This window comes from Rhea americana, unplaced genomic scaffold (assembly GCF_003343005.1).
Source record: "Rhea americana isolate MKP2758 unplaced genomic scaffold, rheAme1 scaffold_263, whole genome shotgun sequence".
Lineage (NCBI taxonomy): Eukaryota > Metazoa > Chordata > Aves > Rheiformes > Rheidae > Rhea > Rhea americana.
Window position 1 is genome coordinate 163,480 of NW_028186383.1, and position 17,491 is coordinate 180,970.

A 17,491-nucleotide genomic window follows, 5' to 3' on the forward strand; every position below is an offset into this window, starting at 1 on the left:
GCCCCCCGCCGCCGCCGCCCGGGCTCGGAGCCCGCCGCAAGGCGCTTTCACGCCGGGCCGTTCCCGTGGGCCGCGCGCGCTGCCCGCGGGCTTGGCTCTCCCCCGTCTGTGTGTGTGTGTGAGAAAACGGGGCGTTCAACCAAGAGCGGCAAAGCGGCCCCTGGTCTAGGATGTGCGAGAGTGACGGAGGTGACCGGGGGGGGGTTCAAACCCGTGGGCAAATACGGTTTTAAAAACTTTCAGAAAGTCGTTCTGGCTGAGTGATGTTGAGCTGGTGAAATGATTTCCTTCTGAAGCTACTGCATCCTTCGTTTCCTGCCTGCAGTATGTAACTGATGCAAATCAAGAACCCGGTTTTACAAAAATCCACATAATTTTGCTTACCTAAGCAATCGCCTAAGGGTCGGTGCGATTACTCATATGACTAGTTGCGCGCATGCTTAACTGATTTCAAGGTTAAAAAGAAATCACTAAAACTCACGAGGCTGTGAGAATATTCAAGCACATTCTTGCCTGAGTACTGAAATCTGTGAAATGTTTAATTGCCTACATAATTTGAGGTCAGAATGTGTCTTAATAGTTTTACGTTTTTATAACCTAGCCATTTATTGCAAATTAAAGGTTTTTCTTGAGTTTTATCCAAGGGCCCTGTGGTTCTTTGTGCAGCTGGTCCAGCTCAGTGTTAGCAGGCCAAGTCCTTTTCAGGAAACTGCGACTCTATATTAGAGTTGCAATAGGAAATGATTTTTTTCAAGGTGAAACTTGTTGATTTTTTTTTCAGATATAAAGTACCTAAAATGATTTTTGATACATGTTTGGTATAAAAAATGCTTTATAATCATGATTAAATGTTATCAGTAGTATAACAAACCTAAGAGCTTGTATTCAAATAATTCAAATCTTCGGTCGCTGATAAATATTTTAAAAACAGCATTAGGCTGAGTATTTTGTTCAAAGGCAGAGTTAAACTAGGAAGAATAGCTCTAAGTGGATCATTTGGGAAAGCTTATGAAGTGTAGCTGGTGTTTGTAAAACCAGTACTTCCAGTTTGAATAATATGAGTAACTTTCTAGGTTGGCAGTGGTATTCAAAGAAAAAAAATACAATAAATAATAAAGACTTTTTATCAACATAGTAGATTCCTTCTTTGGACTCTTGGGAGTTTGATGACTAATCCAAAAGGGGATAAAAAGAGGAAGAGACCCATGTAAGAAAGGAGGGTTTTGACTAGTAAAGATTCAATTTAATTGTAAGATAGTTCTGTAGTTTCTCTTTTTTTTTTCTTATTATATTCAATTCATGCCCCCCTTTATTTTGGATACAAGCATTTAAATGAGCAATTATTTTTAGGATCCAGCTGGTATATGTACATGCTGTTAATATAACCAGTGTCTTCAGCTGCAGGCCAATAGCAGCAGGAATGGAAAGCAAGATGTTCAAAGTTCTTGCCATAACTGAAGAAACCAGTTGGGCTAAAAACGTTTTTCTGCTTTCAGCCATCTTGCCTTAGGTAACATCTGCAGTAGAATATCTTGCACGTGAAACAAAATAAAAATTTGGTCTTAGAAATGTTGTTCTACAGCCTCCTACACTATTTAAAATAGAGTTGTAGACATCTGACTAAAAAAAAAGTTGGTTCAGGATAGTAAAGTTATYCAATCGTGTGTCAACTGGAGGCTTTCGCATGTCTGTCTCTTTGTGCTCCTTTGTGAATCTAAAGGCTTTAGCTTTTTTGTAGAAATGGCACTAATAACCTTACAGTGCTGAAAGAAAGTAATCCAAAAAACTTTGAAGCTGTTTTCCCACAGTTTATTCCCATACCTTAGCTTTCTCTTCATTAGGGATGAAGCTAAATATGGCTTAAATTAGTATAGCTACCAAAAGGCACCGTCCTGATTTTCTTTCTGTCTCCCATCTCCCTCCTTCCTCTTGCCTTTGCACTCCTTTTGTTTTCTTTATGGTGCCTCCAGTGCTCATTGAACCTCTCCAGGCAAGCTCAGTTAGCTAAACCTCTTGAAGACCTGACAGTAAATCATGTTACTTCAAGTTAGAACGGGTGCTTTCTTTTCCTCTCCTGTAATTTAGAAACTATTTTATCATCTGTCGCTGTAACATTGTACAGGAACTACGTTTTCAGGTGGAGAACTGCATTAAGCAGTTCATGAAAAATCAGGATCTTTCAAGGCAGGGGAGACACCCAAATTAAAAGAGCAAAAAGAAACAGTACTTTTCAACAGATTAATAGGCTGATGTAGTCAACAYGTGACTAGATGAGTATTGCAACTTGCAAAAATAAAAGAGGTCGTGTATGCATTTGGAGCAGTGGTAGAGAGAAAGAGGGAGGAGGATTAGAGACTGCGATCTTCTCTATATGGTACCAGTATGCTGTTAGTTTATAGTTCTGGCATAGCTTAAAACTTTGTGCTTGGAGCAGACTTTTTTTTTGTCCAAAGATGTCAGCAAACAGGGGCAAGTTTAGCTCAGTTGATTAGAGCATGGTGCTGATAATGCCGAGGTTGCAGGTTCAATCCCCATATGGGGCTGCACTGAGGGTTGGCCTAGATGACCTCCAGAGGTCCCTTCCAACCTTTACCATTCAATGATATCCCAATAAGAGCAACAGTTTATTGCCAAGGTTGAGCTCATTTAGGTGTGCTACAGTCTTGCAATGTAGGTGACAGCATAGGAGGAAATTAGCAGGTTTGCTCAAATAAATTGGTTCGTGACTTAAAACCATATACTGAAATAAGCTGGACAGTTCATATATTTAGACCATCTTGTAATGTTCAGTACTTATATCACTTTATTACATTTGCATCACAGTTGCTAGCATCAAAATAATGAGGACTAGACATTTGGTTTTAATAATACAAATCTTCCCAATTGTGTTCTGATATCCATAAAATCCTAAAATCTGGAACTCCAGTTCTAATGACTTTGACTAAGGTCTGCCTGCTGGTCAGTTCTTTATTTTGATATATTTTTCCCCCTTTCTTATACTGAAAAGTATGATTACACATGATTTCATAACTTTGAGTCCAGTTTGGTTTGTGTCCCTGTTGCTCAGGCACACAAATCAGAGACCAAATTATGAATGTTCATTGACAATAAAACCGATTTTATAACCACTGTATCCATGTTTTATCTTCTTATTGCTATATACCTGCCTGACATAGGTTACTATGGTTTTCTGACAACTGTTCTCCTTTTAGCTCATTGGCCTGAATGGCGGTTGGACATTAATGCCTGTCTTTTTATTGCTCTTTACAGGCATGTGATTGTATATGATTGCATTTTAAGGGAATACACTGTTGTGCAATGCTTCTGCCTTTGGACTGGCTGTTGTGTTTTTTTCCCAGTATCTTTAAAGTATTTTTAAAATTAACAGCTTCAACAATAACTTTAGTTTCATGTCAATTTAAGATGATTATTCAAGGGAAAAGGTAAAATTAAAAATATAAGGAAGATCATTTACTTAATAGCCAATGTACTAAATGCCTTCTTTTCCACTTCCATTAAGTATAATTCAGAAAATGCATTTGTCATCATCTTATTGTAATCTGCAATTTATTGTAACTGTTTACAGGAACCTAATTTTTAGATGGTAAATATTCAAGCAGTTTGGGAAAATAATAGCCTTTCAAAGAAAGCAATATACACAAAATCACTGTAGATTGTTAGTTGTTTTGATAACTGTGGCCCAAATTTTCTGGTTTTCTAGTTCTTGTATTCTTTTATTATAAATACTTTATATATCATTGTTTTTATTTCTATATAATATCATTTATTTATATTTCTACATTATATTTATTAAGAATGTTTATATATAACAGCATCACATATATTTTATGGGTTTCATAGTAGGGTGAATGTTCTACTTTATTTTCTCATTTATTCCTGTAGATTTTCTGTAAATAAATTCCATTTCCATTATAGCAGTTAAGATATGTAAGTTTTTTCAAAGTATTATTTTCTCCTGTTTTGGAAGCACCTCCCACTACCCCAGCTTAATCTACTGAAGAAAAAAAAAATAAAAAACAACAAAAAATATGAAGTATACAGGAAGTTCTTTCCCATTTTGTCTCATATTAGAGTTAAATTTGCAGTGGTTACTGGCACTGCTGAAATCAATTGAAGGTCTAAATGGAGCTAAGATCTCATTATAACTGCTGAAGATAAACTATCCATACCATACATATATATCAGGTGCCATATTTGATCAGAGAAGTGCTACTGCTTCTACTTCATCCTTTGATTATGTTGCGATATTCCGTATCTTTATTTGTTATGCATATGTCTAAGAAAAAACAATGCTTTTTTTTTAATTGTCTTGCATTTTTTTTAAAAAGAATTGCATTAGTAAGGTTCTTATTTACTCGCAGTATCTATGATAAAGATTTTCTACTGTACTATTCACTGGGTATGCAAACTCAACAAGAAAATTTTTTTGATTATAYACACACACACACACACACACACAYATATATATATATATACAGTTTGGTCACCAATGGCCAATCCATCTAAATCAATTTATTTGCTAATGCATTAAATAGTAGACAAATGTTAATAAAAGAGAAAAGCAGATGGTTTGTCTGATGCTATTCTGTAAAGTAATTCTTGAGAAAATGCCTCCATTTTGAAAAATTATTTCTCGTATCTCAGGGGAAATTAAGGAAACTTGGGGAAAAGCTTCCATTAAGATTGTTTACAGAAAATTTAAAATAACCTCCTTCAAAACAGATTCCTGTTTCTAATTTTCACCTATTTTTGAGTGCCACTCTCATCTGTTTATTTCATTTGAAGAGGAAATGTACTTTAAAATGATTGATGAGCTTTTCTGAAATTAAGATACTTAAATCCATTATGAAATTTTCTGTTGATGATAGTGGTGTTTGTTTCTAGCATGAGCACAGCTCAATATTTTTGAAGATCAAAGTTCTCTAACAATTTTATTACGGCAATCAGCAGAGTTAAAACAGCACAATGACATTTTTGATAACTGCACTAACGTCTGCTCTGCTGAGTAGAGGARAAAGGAGGAGTTGCTTCTGTCTATGGACCAAAAGCTGAATAAATTCAGGGTACCTGGGCCTCACAAATGGGTGTCTTTTAAAGTCAGGCAAATAATATGTTGCTTTTCTCTTCTTCGAAGACACACAATAAATTATGAGAATAATTGCTACAGCCTGTTGGAAAAGCAACACGGAAATTCACTGTGAGCAGCTCTGCACTGTTAGGGTAGCCTCTAGATCTTATTCTGGAATTGCCCGTATTGCCTGTATGTTTGCTGGTGGACTAGCTCAGGTCTGCAGTGAGTCGTGCAGATGTCTGGATGCAGAAAGGTGGCCAAGGTGGAGAACTGGCCCCAGCTCATCTGTAGAAGCACTGTTGACACAACCTAACCAATTTCTTGGCACAGTGAATTCCAACCTGGATCAGGAGACGGCTAACAAAGATGGTATATGTGAAGCCTGTACACTCAAAGCTACTGCACTGCAGTACGTACACACTTGTCTCATCCATTTCCCCATCAAAATACTATACAGAGGGCTACTGTAGCATATTTTTCTATATCATAGAAGAAGAAAAGAAACCTCATARCCTCCTCAACTTGTAAAGCTTACTTCTTTAAAAGGTGAAAGAATATATTTGTTCAGAATTTTTATGGGTACCAGTCAGATCCTCCTAATGTTACATTTTAAAATATAACATTTTTATCTCTGTAGGCAAATTCATTCTATTTAAATTCTTTACCCTTCTTTACAGTGTAGTTCATGGGCTTAGAGTCATAGCCTTTGCATAAGTATTCAGAGTGGACTAACTGGCCTGAGGATTATAGAGCTAACTATGAGACAGTAATTTTTGAGAACAAGTGTCAATACCAAAACAAAACAGCTCCAGATGCCACTTTGTAATGCTTACATATTCTGAACTTTTTGTTAACTGATTGTCATATGTTTGGAGCATCARATGAAATTTATATGATTTGACTGAAATTGTGACAAGGGAATGTGTTTCTTAATGTCTCTATTTCCAAGTTTCCATGGCTGGAGGGTGAAACCAATCAAGAAAATGTTGCAGTCTTAACTGTTTCTGCAGGGTAGAGCTCATCAAAAATGTGCGCCCAAGACTTTTAAAATATGAAAACAGTTATTTAAAAATAAATAATACTCTCTTCTTTTTTTTACAGAAGCTTATTGTTCTTAAACAGATTTTTTAAAAGGAAAAGAAGCAGTAGTTTATTTTCTCATCTTTGAGGGGAAACAGAGGACAGAACAAAAAAGCGTAAAGGTGATACAAAAATGATTTACTCTTCCTTTTTTCAAGGGGAAAATTTTTTCTGAAAACTTAAGAGGCAATATTGGTTTTGCATTTTTTCTTGAGACAGGTCTTGTTCTGACTTTGTAAGGACTAAGCACACAGCTGTAGCTAGAATCTTTTTATTAAACTAACTAAAAGTAAAAGTTGATTAGACATCAAAAATCATACCCAGTTCACTAGACTACATAAAAGAGAGCAACGTAAAGTGTAAATATCAAATCAGAATGTTCACAACAAAGGAGCATATGAAATTTAAAAGTCTGTAAAACAGTAGTAGCAGGTGTGCTTAGAAAWTAATGTTCTTCTACTTTCTGTATAATAGCCAACTGTTCTTCATAGTTTTAAGTGTTGCAACTGTTTCCCTAGTTATGAAAAAGGTCAGATGAGTTCTTCTTAGTCGTCTTCTGAAGTATACATTTTTAAAAATTCTTCAAACTGTAGAAATTGCTCAGTTCATAAGCAATAGTATAATAAAAACAAGCAAAAAGCCTTTGCACCCTAAAATACATTTATGGTTGCAGAAAATCTGCAGCTGAGCGATTTGGATCGGCCTTGATCATCCTTTTTCTTTCAGTTCATAGAAAAGACCCACATTTACTTTTAACAGGGTAGGATTGTGCCTCCARTGCCACAAGCAATTTCTCTTGATTTCAGAACTCTCACTGAATTCAATTAAATGAAGAGTTTCTCCAATATTCTCATTTCTCATGGGCTTATTGTTACATAATATACTTTCAGCTAAATCAAGAGTTGGCTCTTGTTTCTCAAGAGCTTATCATTACAGAATGTACCTGCAGCTGCTAGTTTTAATTGAACATAGTTTGTAAATAATTTTAACTCGTATTTATSATGCTTATAAAGCTCAAATTCAAAAACTAATCAGAATTACTTTGGGCTACATCAGTCAAGCAATATGCTTCACAGACTTCTGAAATAAAATTCCATGTCATTGAAGAAATAATATTTAAACCTAGGTGGCTCACACAGGTTAGATATGGAACTTTTCAGCTTTAAGTCATGAATCCAAACATAGTCTTCATTAGCTGCAAATTAAAACTATCAATACCTGGCATCTGTTACATAGCCAATATAAAATGAGTCGATGCTCTCCTTTTCTAAAGTGGAAAGTGCAGCAGTTCTAACTGGTAGACTTTTTTCAGCAGGGAGGAGTCTAAATGTGCTCTTAATATGMATGCTTGAATACGGTTCTTCTCAAAAACGAAACATCTCAAAAAAAAGTTAACATTACAGACTTCTGCAATTTTCCAAAACACTGTTTAGTAATGTTGTCATAACAAGTAATACAATATTACTCCTAAAAGCTTTTTTGTACCTGAAACCTATCTTTTTTGTTGCAATTGCAGCTTTCAGTTACAGTTCCTCTCATGTATATTGATTTCTTACTAAAGGTGAAGCCAACTGGTAAGGCAGAGTGGAAAAGCTTCTGTTGCTCACACTACACTTTTTTATAGGCCTTGGTCTCAAGTCAAATCACTGTAAGATCCTTAAGAGGCTTTAAATTAATTAGAAAATATTCTACTGTGCCTCTGCATATTATTTTCAAAAACACCTTGATGACATTTATGAAGAAATCTGCGCGAGTATAGACAGACACATTTACATTCACATATGTGAGGAGATTTTATACAATTAGTTCATGAAATTTGAGTTGTTCTTCAGAATTAATACTGTTGGTTAAAATTATCACAAAAACTATCTTGATTCTTTTTAATAAGGGCAAGATGAAGTTTTGCAGCTTTAGATGCAAAAAAAATGAAAAATTCCAGATTATGACTAGTTTATTATGATGCTCTTAAKATGCAAAACAGCCAGGAAATACTCTACCAGCTTCCCTGGCTGCTATTCAGTGACCAAAGACAGAATTCTAGTAGTAAATCAATGATCTTTTGTACAAGCCCACTTCTTTTTCAGAAGCAGAAAGATSTCTAAAAAATTTTTCTGTTTTATATTTATGAAATGGTGATTTTTTTTTTCATTGTGGTTTCAGAGTATTAGAGCCCTTTTAATAATTCTAGGCAGCTCTGGAATGGAAAGATGCAAGTGACTGATGGCCTTTTTTGGAGGAAAAATAGTTTTAATGGATGCAACCTGGACAGACTGAAGATTGTATCCCAGCTCTCATTGATCTCATCAAGGAACTTTGTCAAAAAAAGGGCAGCGCAGAAGATGTAATGTGTTGTTCCAAAGCTGTAAATTAYTACTGATGCAAAATAACACTGCAGCATATTCTTCACACTGTAAATACAGTGGATTTGACTCTGCTGCTCAGGACACTAACRTCTCCATCTATAAAGGCAACATAAAGATGATGTAATGTCAACCGCTAGGACTAAAGGCTTTCACCTAAACTTGATAGAGAAGGCTTTTTTTTCAGAAAGAAAAAAAGCAGTTGATATGTTTGCAAAATGTGCTCACAAAGTCAGTACATAACTGTGGTATTTTTTTGTGGGTAAAAAATCAATCTTTAACTGTATTTAAAATTTCAGAAAAGAAAATGCTTCTTTTGATGGAAGCAATGTCAGTCTACTAAGTAGCATGCATTCAGGGCAGATTTTCAAAGATGTCAGGTGCCTCGTGGATCTTCACATCTTTGAAAAAATATTCTTCCTTTATGTGTTAGGGTTTTCTGAACTCAAAATTTCTTTTCCTTTATGACTCATCGCTATCAACACTTTCCTGTAAATAAAACATTGTCTTGGTTTTAAAAATACAGGGATAAGCAATGTGGAAAACATTCATCACTCCAAAGTTGAAGGATACTTTGCAGAAGTGAACAGAATGAATTGAGAAAAATTGATTTAAATAGTATTCAACAGCTACAAAAAAATGCTATGCACTCTGACTATGATTAGACTAAAGAGGTTATTTTATCATGCATGAAAAGAATAAAATCTCTATTTGTCTCATATGAGACAAAAAGATAATGAAACAAAATTATTCAGAAGTATATTATACAACACTAATTTTAAGAAGTGATGGAACACATTAACAAAAATAAAACTCTACTTTTTTCATAATGATAGCCATGTTGGATAAAAAGGAAAAAAAAATTAAAAAGCTCGTAATACATAAATATATACCTTCTGGGAGCAATTTTTACACTTGGATGCTTAAGGTAGATGTTTAAGTATCAATCAGCATGCAGTGTTCTATAGTTGGTTAGAAAGAGTCTTAATTCCATTTAAATCATTGGCAAAATTAATAGATACTCACTTCAGGAGGACTATGATTTCCTCATCGTTACCTACATATTAACTGGAGTGTGCAGTCTTATGTATACTTCTGAGTATTAAACACTTACAGTAATAATCAAAAGGCAAAACTAATAGAACATCATTTTWAAATCTTCCTGTTTCATATTCATAGGAAATTGAACTCCTTTTTATTAAAAACATCAAAATTATCTAAATGGAACATCTAAAGCAGAATTAATGTAAACAGAAGCATTTTTAATTGCTTTAGAGGAGGCCACTGCTCTCTTAAAAATGCTCTATTTAGTTCTGTAAAATTTTTTGAGATATATTTTATTACTATTGATTATTACACCATTCTTAGTGAATGTGAGCCTGGGAGGACTGCACCTTTCAGGAGATGTGGTTGATTAACCTTCTGCCCAATCTGAATTCTGTGTAATACAAAACAAACACCAATAAGCAATAAGCAGGATGGAGATTTTGAAACCAGTTACAATAGAGTGATCTGATGTGCCATATATAGTTAAGCTGGTCCAATCTACAGATTTCATCAAAAAAAAAAATATTTCTTTCTCCACTCCTAGCAAAATGTCCCTGATGCTTCCCTTGAATTCTTGAATTGAGTCTAGAGATTGTGCAGGTGCAGGTGAGAGTCAACTGAATCCCTGAACTAAATCCAGGCTCTTCCAGGGAGGGTAGTGGGTTTCTGACAGATCAACAAGCTGATTCAACTCAAATTGTTATGTGATTGCTAGATCTTATACAAGGTCAGGGAGGGAAAGGAGAATTGTCCTTTTATCAGCAGCCCACAGTTAGACCAGATTAGGTGTAACCTGAAACCGCATCCTTTGGCTGTGGTTTCACAGTGAGCAACTGTGAGGCTGTGCTACCTGAGCAACCTCACATCTCCTCTTCTGGCTACTGTTCCCACTTTTGCACAACTTCTAATCTGTGCCAGGAGATGGGTTTATGTGGCTGTGCAGGGAACCAGGCTCCAGGTGAAAAAAAAAGAGATTAAGAAACATTTTATTTTTTTGCAGAAATCCTTTCCCGTCTGGATCACTCTCTCAGCCTGGTTCCCAGTGCAGCTGTACTGCTCACAGCATAGGCAATGGCACAGGGGACAAGCTAGAGAAGAGGTTGCTCCTTAAACCAACAGTCCTACATGTATTGTGGGTGGTCCTACCTCTACAAGAWTAAAAACTAGAGGTTGGAGACTTCTCAGCCTGATGTCCTTTGGAAACAGCCACTTCCCCTTACCACCTTCCCTCTAGGAATCTGTCTTCCACTCCCTTCCTTTTCCCACCTACTCCAGCAGTAAAAGTCCTCCTCAACYGGGGAGCTGTTTCCCATTACTTTGCCCTTCTCCGTCTTTTCACAGGGGCTGCAACTTACCCAGTTTTATGTGCAAACTTCTGTCTTTCCTGCTTGTCCTCTCCTGATTACTCCAGGAAGCATTATCAGATTCATTCTTCCAAGCCTGTCCCAGAAAGCCATATCCCAGCTACAGAGGAAGAAGAACAGGATGGGGACTGGCAAAGCCAAGGCAGGATGGACAGAGAGCCAGGCTATTGCTGCTCTTACCTGCTGCTGCTGTGGAGAAGAGGCAGAAGGAAGGGCAGCTGCTGCTTCAAATGATGAAATCCAGGTCATGAGCTGTGGACTGCACCATATTGTCTAGGAACACCGTTGTGGGATTTTTCTGCCATCAAAACTAGAGCTGATAAAACACATCTTAAAAAATGGGGTTTTTGAGAGCAAAGATTTTTTTCATTTTAAATGATTTTTACAGAAGAATAAGTAAATGTTGGCACTTTAAAATCACTTTATAAATTGCTTAGTAAAATATCACTTTATAAAGTGGGAAGAAGATCCTACTTGTTCTCTAAGTMTTTGAAGTGGAATTTTCTTTGCCAAAGCACACCCACAAAAATGCAAAAATATACTTTTAATGAAGCACGTTGATGGAACCTAAACACCCTTATTTTTGCTAGATCCTTCATAAAACAGGAACATATTTTTGACCAACCCATAAACTCACCATAGTTTGTCTACAGTTAGCACTGGACTAAGCCGGGTGCGTAGTGCTGTTTTTTCTAGACATCGGTTCTGGAGAATTGTTACGGTCGGAGTGAGTGAGTCATAGGGACCTCCTGCCTGCAGAGGGTGAGTCAAGGGAGTGACTCCACCAGTTTGGAGCATTTCTGCCCTTGTACCTGTGCTGTCATTCCTGTGCTGCAATTAGCTTCTAGGGGCTCTACCAGCGATTAAGATCTCATCCTCTTGGGTCTTACACATAGGAAGAGACAGGCTCTGATTTAAAGACTTTACACTATGAATAGTAAGGCAGCTAAAGGATGTGTGGAAAATGATGTATTTTGACCACGGTTAAACCACACTTTAACAATAAGAAGCACAGAGCCTTCCATAGTATTTTTTTTATTTTCATCTGGATATTGCTCTTCTGGTTTATGAATCTATCTTTCTTAACAGGTCTAAGGCCCAAGACTTAGGAGTACAGCATGAAATGATCAATATAAATAAAAGCACTTATAGAAAAATCCTGGTTTTACTACAAAGGTCCTAGGGGAAGACTACAGGCAAGTCTGTTTTTAGCCAATCATTCGTTGGTGCAGCAGAAAGTGAATGTGAGCTGTGCAGTGAAAACTTTCAGGTTGCTAGCACGTACGATAATCACTATGGTGACTTTGTTTCTTTATAGTTATTTATATTGTTTTCCCTATCACTGCCCTCTAAGTCACTAGCTTCATCACACCATATTGTGACTATTTATATGCAAGTAGTTCTCTCCAGCTCTCTAAGGATCCCTTCATATCAAAGCTTAATTTGTATATGATAATTTACTGTTACATGTCTTTGCAAGATTGCCCTAAGCAAATAGGCAATGCATCTGAAGGGTCATTTTTCTCTAAGAATGAAATTTAACAGAGCAATACTTACACTTTAACATTCATCTGATAATCAAAACATATTTCACTCATGTTATTTTTAGATATGATTAAATCTCATGGGAAACTTATACTCCAGTCTGTGATYCTCTTATACAGATTCAAAAGACAAAAGCTGCATTGTCTGCTTCTAAGGAAAAACTGCCAGCAGCACTTCTTTTGTGTTTCTAATGAACACCATATGAAAATAGCCATAGAACAACTATTTACTCACATGCAGTGATCTACTAGATCCTCATATATGAGCCACGTCTTTTGCCATACCAACAAACACATGCCAATGATATAACATTGGCCAATCTATTTACAGGATGTTTCTATTTATTTATTTATTTATGCAATGAGATAATTTATATATTATTTTGAACTGAAGTTTTAACGATGGTGCTCTGTGTGAGGGTGAAAAATATTGTTATATACAGTTTACCAGACTTAAACACATCAAAGATCAATATTTAATAGGTTTAAATATTACTAARTCAGTCTTTCTCATTTCCTCATTTCAAAGTTCAGATTTATTGTTCAACAGTAACACAATTTTTATTGTTCCCTATGCTTGAAGTTTCTTTTGACTGCTTAGGTATGATTTGGAGAGCACGTTGGAAGGGGAATGCATATTCTTAYAGACTCTCGTTAGATTAAACATCTATCATATGTTTGGATAATTTGGAGAATGGATTCAATGACAGGTAGACTTACTTTCCAGTCTTGCATTTCCAGCTGTGTCTGATTCCATACCATGCAGAATATTCCTTCCAGAGCCTATTGGCATAACAACACAAGCCATGTTGTGAAATGTGTCAGGCTGTGGCCTCTACCATTCTGCTGCAAAATAGACAGAAATCGTAGCTGCATGGTAGGATATTGTTAAATGTTTTTTATCCCTTTACACATCTATGCAGGGGCCTACAATGCTATGAAGACAAGCACTTTTGCAAATAGAACATTTTCCATGTATATTCTTTTCTTTTTATAACTTCTAATCAGTTATTCTTTCTAAGTCACTAATTTTCTTATAGAAGTAAGAAAATCTAAGCTACTTGTTTTAACAAGTATAATTTTGTTTTATGATAAGTGGAACTTCTAGAAAATCTTCATCAGGTAACATAGTTCTCCATACTAAATCTTACTTGAGAAATATGAGTACACAGTCCAGACTGGACAAAAGCAAAAGTATAGAAAATGACTTGGAATTTTCCAGCTTCYGTCTGGAAGTTTGAGAACAACTAATGACCATCAGCTTGACATTACCAAGCTAGCTAYTAAAGATATATAGCTTTCATTCAGTGAAGAATGGAGTGCAGAAAACTAGCATCAAAAGCCAATGAAGTGAGGCAATGATTTATTTATGTGCATCCTAGGATGAGAAAGTGACTTTCAAAGCTAAGAGAGGTGTTTTGAAAAAATATTGCCTCTGCTTGAAAATAAAACCAACATGCTTCCTGTTGAACACAGTATATTAAGGTGAAATGGATAACAAATATATCTGATTGCGCAAATGTTCAGTTCAAAGGAATCACAGGTTACTGACAGGATCTGATGTTTTCAAGGATATTTTTCCTATGAAAAGCTTGATAATTAAAAACATAATGTGTACAGGAGAAATAGGTACAACTATTTCTACTTAATTTTAATTTGAGCTAAATAATAGTGTAAGTTCCTCCTAATATTACTATGAAATAAGAAACAGTATTTACATTGCTAGAACATTAGCAGGAAAAGTGTTACATGAACAGTTATTTTAAGTCTTGCTTCTCCCTACTTACATCTTATCCTGTTCTGTCTAAGATTGTAAGTAATGGTGTGACATCTGGCAACCATACTACCTCAGGCTGTGACCTTGTCAATTCTTGTAAAGCTGTGGGAAATTTTAACAGTGTAAGCATCAGGTTTGGATTTTTTTAACTGTCTAGAAGCACAGAATCAAATATAGATACAAGCTACTCAGCTTTTTATTCTCTAAATAGCTAAATCTGCCTTCCGCACAACAGATTTTTTCAAGAGTTGCAGTTAGCTCTAAGGCAGGTGGAGAAAGTAAGCAGCTGGGTTTTGGGGAGGCAAGGAGGTCTTATAGCTTACACTAGGTCTACTTYGTGTTCCCAATTAATTTATATCATCCATCCTGAGGAAATTTACAACAAAAGAAAGCAGATTGTGCAAAATTGTGAAGAATATTATTGCAAAATTTTTTAGGCAGAAAACTTTTGGCAAAATTGTGCAGTAKGCTCTCCATTTGAAAAGTATGCTGATTGCATTGCTAAACTGTTAATATTAGGAAATAAGTGCTTTGTTATCTGTGTAGGCCTTTGGTTCACGATCATATTTTTAGTTCAAATCATACATATCTTCTCTTCCACTTGCTGTCAAGGTAGCCAGAATACGAAGAGAAACCAACATCCTCAATCTGCTTTCTGCCAGAGGTCACTTCCAGTTAGATGACACCATGTTATAGAGTAAGTTGCTCTGTTCACTCTCTGTGGAGTTTGTAACAGGATCTTGTCATTGCATGGCAATGATCACCACAAAACCTTTCACTTCAGAAATGATCCCTTTGCATTAAACACTGTGAGGAGTGGTATTTGGARTAAGGACATCACTATAAAGAGGAAAGTCAGGAGGAACGCTAGAAACAATATTAGGCATTCAGATAAAATTGGCAATATCAAAGGACAGGAAGGAAATCCTATGTGACCTGAAAATTTTCAGTTACCCAGGTACTGGCTGCCCTCTCTTCTCAGCAGCAGAACATATCTTAGCTTTTTTTTTTTCTTAACCAAAGGCTTCTTCAAATTACCAGACAAAGTTGTTCTGTTGAACTGACGTATTATCTGGCAGTCAATATTTAAAGAATTAGATCTTTAATTGGATATCTAAAAGCTTTTGCTAGATATAGAAAATGGCAGAAACATTTGCCTCTGTGTTTTCAAAGTCAATTCTGGCCATATCACCTAATGTGATATAAGAAGATGAATAAGATCTTGCAAAACGAAACTACATGTCATCACTCTGGTGAATTCCAGTCGTGAGTAAACAGCTATCACATCTTCTACTAGCCTTATCTTGCGAAAGCATAATATTTGGTAGGGTATTTAACAATCATTTGGTACAGTCTGATGTTTGGCCACCAGATCTGGAGGTTTTGAGGGCTGATTGCTACCAGAAAGTGGAAGCTTCAGACAGTTAGGTATCTATTTTTTCTGCTCTGTCTTTGGAAAACACTTGAAAAATTATCTCTGTCAGGATATTTGGCTTCCAAAAGCTTTCTTAAGTACTTGTTTACCACATTGATGAGGTGCCTGAGACAAAAACTGAGGATACAGTTTTGGAGCGATCCTAACAGAAGAGCCGTAAAGCCATCAAGAGAAATCCTGTAGCTCTGAACAGTATTTGGAAYACAATACCATGTTTCTTTTCCTCTAAAGATTGGTATTGACCTTATTTATCTATGTTTATCCTTTATCAGAGATACTATCCAAATGTTTAAAGATTCTACTCAGATTATCATGCATTTTACTGACAATTACTGCCACAAGCTGATAGGTTAAACGTCCTTCAGCCCTGATTCTCTTTATCTAAATRGGGTGAGAATAAACAATGAAGCAAAACCCAACTAAATATAGTGATTCACTTGTTTTTTTAAGCTCATGTATGCATGGAAGATAGCTCTTTAACAAAAGAGTATTTGCCACACTCCACATTCAGAAAGCCTATAATTACATTCAACCACTCTTGTGATAATGGTATTGTTCGAAAGTCAGTCAAAAGAGTTTTCTGAATTTTTAGATATCTGAAATACAAGCTGAGCTCTGCTTGCTATTTTAGCTGGCATTTTAGGATTATATTAAGACATTCTAAAACATTATGAATGTAGCAAATCATTGAAATAAAGTTCATATTTTGTAAATAAACACAAATTTCATGGAATTCTTAAAAAAAGAAAAAAGAAATATATGCAGCTATAAAATTGCAAATTTCCTGGGAGTAGTGCAGAAGGTACCTTATGTCCAGAAATCGTAATCCGTTCATGTATCTGTGGGAGCTGATTATATAAGATCTTCCTGATCACTGGGGCGTTTCCAGAAGAAACCTGCAATGGCAAAACCAGCACTCCTGCAAGAAATATTCTTAAATAGAAGTTAATCAAATGAGCTCCTATTGACACAGCCTTCTTTTACTGTATCAGAGGTCCATTATCATGAATGAAGCTGAGCATTAGCTGGGACCTGATGCAAAAGGAATTCTTGGTTCATTAAAATGCACACAGGTAAATAGTTTAAGAGCATGACAGATATTCAACATCTGAAAACCAGACCTGGGAAAAGCAAGGATTATCACATGAATACTCTTTTGAAGGTACTCTTTAAAATGTTGTGTTTAGAGAGGTACAAAAGAGCAACACAAGGGAGGCTGTAGCTCTAATGTTCCCATCTGCCATGCTGAATGCATGCCCACTTGATGTTGCAGAGAAGCAGCCAGGAGACTGTGCTATCCTCCTCTTTCAGGCTGAGTCCTAATCTGCCTTCGCCTTTAACCAGTCTGCTTGCCATTCCACATACATAAAATAATTCATATTCCTTACCTACCTCTCAGGACTGTTGTGAAACTTAATTAGAAATGGCAGAAAATTCATCCTGTGTGTAATTTCATTGACTATTATCCAACTGGTCTGGCATCTGTAAGGAACTTTCTCCAAGAGAATCATTATCTACGGTCCAAGTATTATTTCCATTATCAAACACTGATTTATTTTATGTCAGTACCAAGTAGGCTTGTGATTGCCTACTTGTCAAATTTAGCACATTAGTCTAGGGTAGGACTTCCTTATTATTATCCTCCATTGATGTAAAGTAAATTTAAAAGCTTCTTGGAAAAAGGAGTTCTCATTTTAAAGAATTCAAATTCTGGACAGAAACGACAGTTTTYTCTAAATTTGTCCAAACTGTATTCCCTGCAGAAAATACACTAATGCAATTGTTGCAGTAT